The 11,467-nt window shown below is 36.8% G+C and overlaps 1 pseudogene; it reads right to left on the bottom strand.

The window, feature by feature from the left end:
• Positions 1-950: 950 nt before the first annotated feature.
• Positions 951-5,313, bottom strand: LOC114905891 (annotated as a pseudogene).
• Positions 5,314-11,467: the final 6,154 nt, after the last annotated feature.

Genomic DNA, 11,467 nt, shown 5'->3' with positions numbered 1-11,467 from the left:
TCACTTCAGCTATAAGGACACATATAGACTCAAAGCAAAGGGATTGGAGAAAGATATTCCATGCAAATGGAAACCAAAGGAGAACAGGGATGGCTATATTCATATCAGACAAAATAGACTTTAAGAAAAAAACTATAACAAGAGACAAAGAAGGTCACTCTATAATTACAAAGGGGTCAATTCATCAAGAGGACCTAACAGTCATAAATACATATGCACTCAACCTCAGAGCACCTAAATATTGGGTTGGCCAAAAAGTTCTTGTGGGTTTTTCTGTAACCTTTTTTTTTTTTATTTTAAAGAGACAGCCTTTATTTGTAAGGGTTTTTTACACTGAAGAATTCAAAAAGTGGTAGGTTTTTGGAACTTATTGACCTGTATTTAAAAGGAACTGCTGACAAAGATTCACCAGAAATAATCTGAACAAGTGGGAAAATACAATTAATACTACTGAAGCCTACTAAGGTAATACCAAGACATATGGTTTATATGACATAATGACCTCTAAATGCTGTCACTGATATGAAACTTCTTCTTTTCTAAACACACAGTGGTATAATTAACAGTATTCAATCACTTCTGTTCTTTCTTGACTATATAAAAATTAAAATCTCAGTTAAAAAACTAATATATTCATCTCTTTAAATGTTTCTTACAGATACAATTTCAATATTTTCATTCAATAGTGGTGTGGTTTAAGAGATTTTTCATTCACAAGTGAAATAACAATCCATGCAAAGGGAACTGATAGTCTATAGACTCACAGTGCAAATAAAGAGTTCAGGAATGCAGCAACTGACCTTTCTAAAATGCAAAACAGATACAATTCCTCGAAGATACATGCAATAAGCTCTACTAAGCAGCTGGCCACAGAACTAGAACGTTTGATAATTTTACTGGTGACTTCAATGGGACTCCAGATGTTTCCAAACTCAACTTGAACTCTCATCTTAGGCTTTGTATTTTGCCTTTCTAGTTTTACTAATGACACAAACATAATTCAAATCCCTGAAGTATTCATTATAGTCAAAGGCATATCCTATAACAAACTTGTCTGGAATTTCAAATCCAGCAAAGTCTGGTCTATAACCAACGCTTCGAGGGGTCCTTTTCACCAGCAAGCTTGCAAACTTGACCATCTTTGGATTATGCTGCTTGACCAAGGAAAGCAAGGTTTGCATTGTTTTGTCAGTGTCAATTGTATCTTCAACAATCAAGAAATTCTTTCCAGTTAAAGTTGAGAGATTATCTCCAACAATTACTTTTATGTCACCTGTTGACTGGTCATTACAGTAGATTTTCAGTCTGATAAAATCTACAGTCATGGGAACAGATCTATCACTATTTCTGTTCAGTGCTTTGATGTAATACAGCAGGTCAGCAAAGAATTTATAGCCCCCCTTGAGCACACAGAGGCCCATGATGTGATGGCCTCCCATCTCCCTCATCACATCTCAAGCCAGCCATTCGGTCCACAATGCTGGGGCTGTGGGTCACCATAACGGAGCTGGCTGGCATGTGGCCTGAGGGCAGTCTGGGATGAGCTTTTTCTGTAACATCTTATGGAAAAACCCAAACGAAATTTTTGGCTAATCTAATATATTAAGCAAACACTAACTGATCTGAATGGAGAAATAGACAACAGTACAATAATAGTAGGGGACTTCAATAACCCCACTTTCAATAATAGATAGATCACCCAGACATAAAAGAAGGAAATGCTGGACTTGAGTTATACTTTAGAGCAAATGGCCCTAACAGACGTATATAGAACATTCCATTCAACAGCAGCAGAATATATATTCCTCTCAAGTTCCACATGGAATATTCTCCAGGAAAGATCACATCACAAAATAGTTCTTAGCCAATTTAAGAAGACTGAAGTCATACCAAGTAACTTTTCTGACCACAAAGGTATGAAACTAGGAATCAATAACAGAAGGAAAACTGGAAAATTCACACAAACATGTGGAAATTAAACAACACACTCCTGAACAACCAATGGGTCAAGGAGGAAATCAAAAGGAACATTTAAAAATATCTTGAAAACAAACAAAAATGGAAACATTACATACCAAAACTTATAGGATGCTGCAAAAGCACTTATAAGAGGGAAGCTTTAGCAATAGGTACTTACATTAAGAAAAAAGAAAGATCTCAAATAAATAACCTAACTTTACACCTCAAAGAAGTAGAAAAAGAAGAATTAGCTAAGCCCAAATTTAGTAGAAGAAAGGAAATAAAGATCAGAGCAGAAATAAATGAAATAGAGACCAAAAAAAAAAAATAGAAAAGATCAATGAAACTAAGAGCTGTTTTTTAATTTGAAGACAACAAAAACTGACTAAATTTAAAAAGAGAAGACTCAAACAAATAAAATCAGAAATGAAAAGGAAATATTACAACTGATACCACAGAAATTAGAAAAACCATTAGAGATTACTATATGCCCATCAACAGATGAATATATAAAGAAGATGCAGTATATATATATATATATTTATATATATACAATGGAATATTACTCAGCCATAAAAAAGAATGAAATTCTGCCATTTGCAGCAATGCGGATGAACCTAGAGAATATCATGCTTAGTGAAATAAGTCAAACACATACTGTATAATAACACTTATATGTGGAACCTAAAAAATAATGTATATGCAAAACATAGAGTCACAGATATAGAGAACAAACTAGTGGTTACCAAAGGGGAGAGGAACAAACTAGGGGTAAGAGATTAACAGATACAAACTACTATGAATAAAATAGATAAGCAGCAAGGATACATTGTAGAACACAGGGAATTTTTAGCTATTACCTTGTAACAATTTATAATATAATATAATCTGCAAAAAGATTGAATAATTTTGCATGAGATTGTTCAATTTGAAGAAATTGAAGAGGACACAAATAAAAGGAAATATATCTAATGTTCATGTATTAGAAGAATTAATATTGTTAAAATGTCCATACTACTGAAAGCCATCTATAGATTCAATGCAATTCCTATCAAAATTCCAATGGCATTTTCCACTGAAATAGAGAAAAAAATACTAAAATTTTTATGGAACTACAAAAGACCCTGAAGAACCAAAGTAATCCTGAAAAGAACAAAGTGAGAGGCATCACGCATCTTGATTTCAAACTATGTTATTACAAACGTATAGTAATCAAAACAGTGTGGTACTGGCATAAAAATAGACACAAAGACCAATGGAACAGAATCAAGAACCCAGAAATAACCCCTTGCTTATACAGCCAACTAATACTGACAAGGGAGTCAATGATACTCAATGGCGAAAAGATAATCTCTTCAATAATTGGAATAGGGAAAACTGGATAATCACATGCAGAAGAATAAAATGGACCCTATCTCACACCACTCACAAAACATTAACTTGAAATGGATTTAAAGAATTAAACATAAGATCTAAAGCTATAATACTTCTAGAAGAAAACATAGAGGAAAAGCCCCTTGACAGTGGTCTTGGCAATGATTTTGGGGGCTATGACACTGAAAGCACAAGCAACAAAAGCCAAAGTAAACAAGTGGGACTAAATCAAACTAAAAATCTTCTGCACAGCAAAAGAAATAATTAAAAAAATGAAAAGGAAGCCTATGGAATGTAAGAAAATATTTGCAAATCATATATCTGATAAGGAGTTAATATCCAAAACATAGAAGGAACTCATAAAACTCAATAACAAACACACAAAAAATATGATTAAAAAATGAGCGGGGGGGGGCTTCCCTGATGACGCAGTGGTTGAGAATCTGCCTGCTAATGCAGGGGACACGGGTTCGAGCCCTGGTCTGGGAAGATCCCACATGCCACGGAGCAACCAGGCCCGTGAGCCACAACTACTGAGCCTGCGCGTCTGGAGCCTGTGCTTCACAACAAGAGAGGCTGCGATAGTGAGAGGCCCACACACCGTGATGAAGAGTGGCCCCCGCTTGCTACAACTAGAGAAAGCCCTCACACAGAAACGAAGACCCAACACAGCAAAAATAAATTAATTAATTAATAAACTCCTACCCCCAACATCTTCTTAAAAAAAAAAAATGAGCAGAGGAACTGAGTAGACACATTTCCAAAGAAGATACACAAGTGGCCAACAGGTATGTGAAAAGATGTTCAATATCACTAGTCATCAGGGAAATGCAAATCAAAACCACAATGAGATGTTACCTCACACCTGTTAGAATGGCTATTATAAAAAAGACAGATAAATTTTGGCAAGGATGTGGAGAAAGGGGAAACCTGGTGTACTTTTGGTGGAAATATAAACTGGTGCAGCCACTATGGAGAACAGTGTGAAGTTTCCTCAAAAAATTAAAAATAGAACTACCATATGATCCAGTAATCTCACTTCTGGGTACATATCCAAAAGAAATGAAATCAAGTCTTCAAAGAGATATTGCACTCCCATGTTCGTTGCCATGTTATTCACAATAACCAAGATATAGAAACCGCCTTAGTGTCAGTCTACAGGTAAATGGATATAGAAAATGAGGCATATATACACAAGGGAATATTATTGAGCCATGAGAAAGAAGGAAATCCTGCCATTTGCAACAATATGGATGGACCTTGAGGGCATTAAGTTAAGTGAAATAAGTCAGACAGAGAAAGACAAATACTGTATATCATTTATATGTAGCATCTATAAAACCCAAACTCACAGAAACAAAGTAGAATGGTGGTTGTAAGTGACTGGGGGCGGGGGTGGGAATGGGGAGATGTCAGCCAAAGTGTACAAACTTCCACTTATAACATGAATAAGTCCTGGGGATCTAAAGTATAGCATGGTGACTATAGTTAACAATACTGTATTATATGATTGAAAGCTGCTAAGAGAGTAGATCTTAAATGTTCTCATCACAAAAAAGAAATGGTAATTACATGAGGTAATGGAGGTGATAACTAACCCTACTGAGGTAAACATTTTACAATGTATAAGTGTATCAAATCATCGCATGTACACGTTAAACTTACACAATGTTTTATGTCAATTATATCTCAATAAAGCTGGAAAAAATAAGGAACTTTTGAAAAAGAATAGTCTTTAACCCCAAAGAAATAAGATACTAATGATGAAATGCCAGGAACTGGGGCCCTAATTTTGGTCAGAATTCTTAACTCTTACCCTTAAAGTCATATCACAGTTCACCCTTTGGACCTTAGGGAAAAACAGTGATGTGGTGCTTTTTATTTTTATTTCTGATTTAGGTCTATTTTTAAATGGTAAGGGTAAAAGCTATCTAGTATACTCTTCCATTTACATCCTAGCTCGCCAACCCTGGGATCCATCGCCCAATCTCCTTTTGCTCCTATTCTGGCCTCCTGCTCAGCGTTCCCTCTCCACCTCCTTATGTGTGGAGGGACTAAAGTGAAGACAGACTGGCCAGGCTAATTTTTCCAGGGGTGAGCCCAACTTAGGATTTTTACTTTAAAGTAGAATATGAAAATTTCCTTTAAGACAGTTTCCTGTTTTGGATCACAGTCAATTAGTAACATTTTGCCAGTAATAACTGAAGGACTGAAGTCTAGGTGGAAAAAGAGAGAGGAAAAGAGAGAACTCATTCTTCATTTACTGTTTTAAACTTCAGCAAACAGTGAATTATTTATATTTATTTCCTTGATACTCACCCATTCAGCAAACGTTTATTTTGTGCCTACTGTGTGCCAGGCCCTGAATTTTATGATTTCATATATCTAGATCTTTTCTTTCTCACAACAACTCTATGAATTAGAATTGTCACCTTACTTTATAAGTTAGGAAACTGAGGCACAGGGAGCTGAAGTGACCTGTCTCAGGTCACATTGCTGGTAAGATTTTAAATAGATTCTTTGGTCACCAGAGCTACAGCTTTTTCCACCAGCCTTGCAGCTGACTCTCCACTTGGAGTTGTTGTGGAGACTGTGCTGTGAGCTGTCAAAATATTAGCAAAGGTATGCTCTCGTGTACATCAGATGACAGCATTTTGTTGGTCTAATTTTACCAGCCTATTTATTTAGTGACATAGGATAAGTTGGTTCAATATAGATCAAGAGTGGTGTTTTGGGATTCTTACCCAATCAGGTTTAAATGTACTTTTGAAAATGTATCCTTCAAAAGCCAGAGTTTTACTTAATGGGGAAACCCTGGAAGCATTCCTGCTAATGTCAGGAGAAAGGAAATGATGCTCACTATTGGCACTATTATTTAATGTTTCATTGGATGTATTAGCTAGCACACTCTTGCTGAAAGTGAAAATTGGTATAACATTTTCAAAGGGCAACTTGATAGTATCTATTAAAAGATAAATTTTCAGACCCAGTGATCCACCATTTCAAGTGCTAGAAATTTATCCTAGAGAGACGTCACCACAAAGGTGCAAAGATTTATGTACAAGGATGTTTATTGCAGTATTGTTCATAAGGGAAAACAACCCAAATGTCTATTAATAAAGGAACTGAGAAAATATATAATAGTGCATAAAAAAACTAGATAGATCTAATGTACTAATATGGAAAAATGTCCATGTTGTACAGATCAGTGAAGAAAGATAGTTTAAAAATAGTATGGGACTTCCCTGGTGGTGCAGTGGTTAAGAATCCACCTGCCAATACAGGGGACACGGGTTTGCACCCTGGTCCGGGAAGATCCCGCATGCTGCAGAACAACTAAGCCCGTGCGCCACAACTACTGAGCCTGCACTCTAGAGCCCGCGAGCCACAACTACTGAGCCCACATGCCACAACTACTGAAACCTGCACGCCTAGAGCCCGTGCTCTGCAGCAAGAGAAGACACCATAATGAGAAGCCCACACACCACAACAAAGAGTAGCCCCTGCTCACCACAGCTAGAGAAAGCCCGCGTGCAGCAACGAAGACCCAATGCAGCCAAAAATAAATAAATTAATAAATTTAAAAAAATACCACAGACTAAATGGCATAAACAACAGAATTTATTTCTCACCATTCTGGAGGCTAGAAATCCAGGATCGAGGTGTTGGCAGGTTTGGTTTCTTCTGAGGCCTCTCTCCTAGGCTTGCAGATGGCTGCCCTCTCACTGTGCCCTCTCATGAACTTTCCTCTGTGTGTGTGCATCCCTGATCTCTCTCGTGTGTAAAAATTTTCTTTTCTTATAAGAACACCAGTCAGATTGGAATAGGGCCCATCCTAAAGGTCTCATTTGAACTTACTTATTTCTTTAAAGGCCCTATCTCCAAATACAGTCACATTCTGAGGTACTGAGGGTTAGGACTTCAATATATGAATTTGGGAGGAACACAGTTCATCTCATAACAGTTTTTGATCTGGTTTATGAATGTATGGGAGTTTATTGTACTAAACTCTTTGGTTTTGTGTATGTTTGAAAATTTATATTAAATACAACATTGTAGAAGAGGACATAAAAGTAGACCTGAACAAATTGACATACATGCCCCATGAATAAGAAGACTCTTCAATAAGTGGTGCTGGGAAAACTGGACAGGTACATGTAAAAGTATGAGATTAGATCACTCCCTAACACCATACACAAAAATAAGCTCAAAATGGATTAAAGACCTAAATGTAAGGCCAGAAACTATCAAACTCTGAGAGGAAAACATAGGCAGAACACTCTATGACATAAATCACAGCAAGATCCTTTTTGACCCACCTCCTAGAGAAATGGAAATAAAAACAAAAATAAACAAATGAGACCTAATGAAACTTAAAAGCTTTTGCACAGCAAAGGAAACCATACACAAGACGAAGACAACCCTCAGAATGGGAGAAAATATTTGCAAATGAAGCAACTGACAAAGGATTAATCTCCAAAATTTACAAGCAGCTCATGCAGCTCAATATGAAAAAAAACAAACAACCCAATCCAAAAATGGGCAGAAGACCTAAATAAACATTTCTCCAAAGAAGATATACATACTGCCAACAAACACATGAAAGAATGCTCAACATCACTAATCATTAGAGAAATGCAAATCAAGACTACAATGCGATATCATCTCACACCGGTCAGAATGGCCATCATCAAAAAATCTAGAAACAATAAATGCTGGAGAGGGTGTGGAGAAAAGGGAACACTCTTGCACTGCTGGTGGGAATGTGAATTGGTTCAGCCACTATGGAGAACAGTATGGAGGTTCCTTAAAAAGCTACAAATAGAACTACCATATGACCCAGCAATCCCACTACTGGGTATATACCCTGAGAAAACCATAATTCAAAAAGAGTCATGGACCAAAATGTTCATTGCAGCTCTATTTACAATAGCCCGGAGATGTAAACAACCTAAGTGCCCATCATCGGAAGAATGGATAAAGAAGATGTGGCACATATATACAATGGAATATTACTCAGCCATAAAAAGAAACGAAATTGAGCTATTTGTAATGAGGTGGATAGACCTAGAGTCTGTCATACAGAGTGAAGTAAGTCAGAAAGAGAAAGACAAATACCGTATGCTAACACATATATATGGAATTTAAGAAAAAAATGTCATGAAGAACCTAGGGATAAGACAGGAATAAAGACACAGACCTACTGGAGAACGGACTTGAGGATATGGGGAGGGGGAAGGGTAAGCTGTGACAAAGTGAGAGAGAGGCATGGACATATATACACTGACAAATGTAGGGTAGATAGCTGGTGGGAAGCAGCCGCATAGCACAGGGATATCGGCTCGGTGCTTTGTGATCGCCTGGAGGGGTGGGATAGGGAGGGTGGGAGGGAGGGAGACGCAAGAGGGAAGAGATATGGGAACATATGTATATGTATAACGGATTCACTTTGTTACAAAGCAGAAACTAACACACCATTTTAAAGCAATTATACCCCAATAAAGATGTTAAAAAAAAAGACTCACCATCAGAAAGATATGTTTTCCATAAATAAATTTATAATTTTTAACACATCTTTATAAATATACCTGATTCTTTGCGTGAAACTGTACAAGCTTATATAGGAAAATAAGTAAACAAGAATAGCAGGGAAAACTCTGTAAATATAGAGCAATGTGGAGTAGAGCAGACTTATTGGATATTAAAACATACTCTAGAGCCTCAAAACTTAAAACAATGTGAAACTAGTACATGGAAGGAAACAAAAATCCAAAAACAGGCCCAAATGCATATGGCAATTTAATATATGATAAAGGCATCTTCTCAAATCGATGGGGGTAAAAATGAACTTTCTAATCAATGACATCAGGACAACTGAGTAGCTATTTGGAAAAAGGTTAAATTTGATCCATACTTCACACCATATACCAAGATAAAATCTAAATAGATCAAAGATTTAAATTTAAAAAATTTAAGCCATAAAAGTACTAACGGTAAACCTTGAAGTGAAGCGGGCCTTTCTAATTATGACACAAATCCAGAGGCCATTTAAAAACTGATTGACAAACTTCACTTCACCAAAATAAATAATTTCTCATGGCAAATAACACATACACATACACCATAAGCAAAGACAAAGGATAAATGGGGAAAATATTTGTAATTCATATCACAAATGGATAATTTTCCTAGTTTTTAAAGAGTTTCTAGAGATTGAGGAAAAGGGACAATAACCAGTATTTTTTCAAAAAGTGTGTGGAGCTACATGGAAAGATAGTTTATTAAAAAAAAAAAGAATACCCTGAAACATCTGAAAAGATACTCAACTTCTCTCATAATATGAAAAATTCAAATTTAAAACTACACTGAGATTCTTTTTCTCACTTATCAACTTGTCTAAAATCAAAAAGTTTGACACCGTACTCTGTTGGTGAGCCTGGGGAAAATAGGAACACTCATACATTGTGAGTAGGACTGCAAATTGGTACAACACTTGTATTAGGTTAGTAGGTGCGCCATTACAAAGTACCAGACACTAGGTGGCTTATAAGAACAGAAATTTATTTGAATTTATTTTCTCACAATTCTGGAGGCTACAAGTCTGAAATCAAAGTGCTGGAAGGGTTGGTTCCTTCTGAGACCTCTCTCCTTGGCTTGTAAGTGGCCATCTTCTCTTCCCTGTGTCTTCACATGGTCTTCCTTCTGTACATGTCTATGTCTTAATGTCCTCTACTTGTAAGGACACTAGTCATATTGGATTAGGGCCCACCCTAATGACCTCATTTCAACTTAACTACCTCTTTATAAACCCTATCTCCAAATAGAGTCACATTCTGAGTAACTGGGGGTTAGGACTTAAACACTTGAATTTTGGGGGACACAAATCAAATCATAACAACCTTTATGGAAGGAAATAGAAGTCGCTATAAAAATTACCAGTACATTACCCTTGTCCAGCAATTCCACCTCTGGAAATCGATCCTGCAGATAAAATGACATACATATAAAATGACATATATATGAGGATATTCATTTCAAACTTTGTTTATAAAAGCAAAGAGTTGGAAACAACCCATGTCCGCAAATAGGGGATTATCTGAGTCAACTGTATTTCACCTACACCGTGAAAAATTATGCAGCTGTAAAAAAATCAGGAAGCTCTCCATGCAAAGCTAAAGAGAAATCAACAATGATATATGAAGTGAGTAAAGGAAGGCACAAAACAGTTTAACAGCATGCTACATATGTATGAGAAATACATTCGTATTTTCTTGTACAGTATTTGCGTAAAGAAACACTGAAGGCTAAATAACAACAACAAAAAACTAATAAAATTGGTTACTGATAGGGATGTATGGGGGCACAGAATAGAGGGGACAGACGTGGAATTGAGCTTTTCCATATATTCCTTTTTATATAATTTTCATTTCTAAATCACGTACATTCAAAACAATTACAATTATTACACATAAAGTTTCCTAGTTCAGCCATGAAATTTCTAGTACAATATGAGACTAATTCTAATCCTTTTACTTTTGAGAATGGCTATTCTCAGTTTATCAAAGCTTCATCTAGGGTTTTCAAAATCGTGCTCCTGTGAAATAAAGAAAATCCCCAGGGGTTGCAAGTGTTTTCTTTCTTCTTTTTCTTTGAAGAAAGGAACCGAGTTTAAGAGGGCTAGAGTGAGTCCAGTTGGATTTGACGTTGACCAATAGGAGGTAGCCCAGATGCTATTGATCATCAGCACACATGCCCTTGAGTGTGCATCAATTCAAGCAAACAGAAGTGTGCCCTGCTGGGTGGGGGTGCCTGGATGGGGGTGGGGGGACCCGAGCGCACTGCCTCCAGCCAAGAGTGAAATTCCTTGAGAAAGCCCCCTTCCTGTCACAGAACTCACAGCACTCTGAGCCTGCTCGCAGCCCAACGGCCTCTCCGAGAATGCTACATTTAAAAGTGCAGTTTTTGGATGATTCCCAGAAGATTTTTGTGGTTGATGTAAGTGGAAACCACATTGCTATTATTCCTTTATTATTCATTCAATAATGGTCATTTGTGGACAGCCCATTAGCTGGAGATATTATGTCTTCTTTAGGACCGAACGAAGGAGGACTGTAGGTTTTAGCTTTGGAAAAAG

The sequence above is a fragment of the Monodon monoceros genome, unplaced genomic scaffold (assembly GCF_005190385.1).
Source record: "Monodon monoceros isolate NGI ecotype Baffin Bay Population unplaced genomic scaffold, NGI_Narwhal_1 Super_Scaffold_22, whole genome shotgun sequence".
Lineage (NCBI taxonomy): Eukaryota > Metazoa > Chordata > Mammalia > Artiodactyla > Monodontidae > Monodon > Monodon monoceros.
The sequence above is the reverse complement of the archived record's forward strand: the minus strand, read 5'-3'. Positions and strand labels throughout refer to the sequence as shown.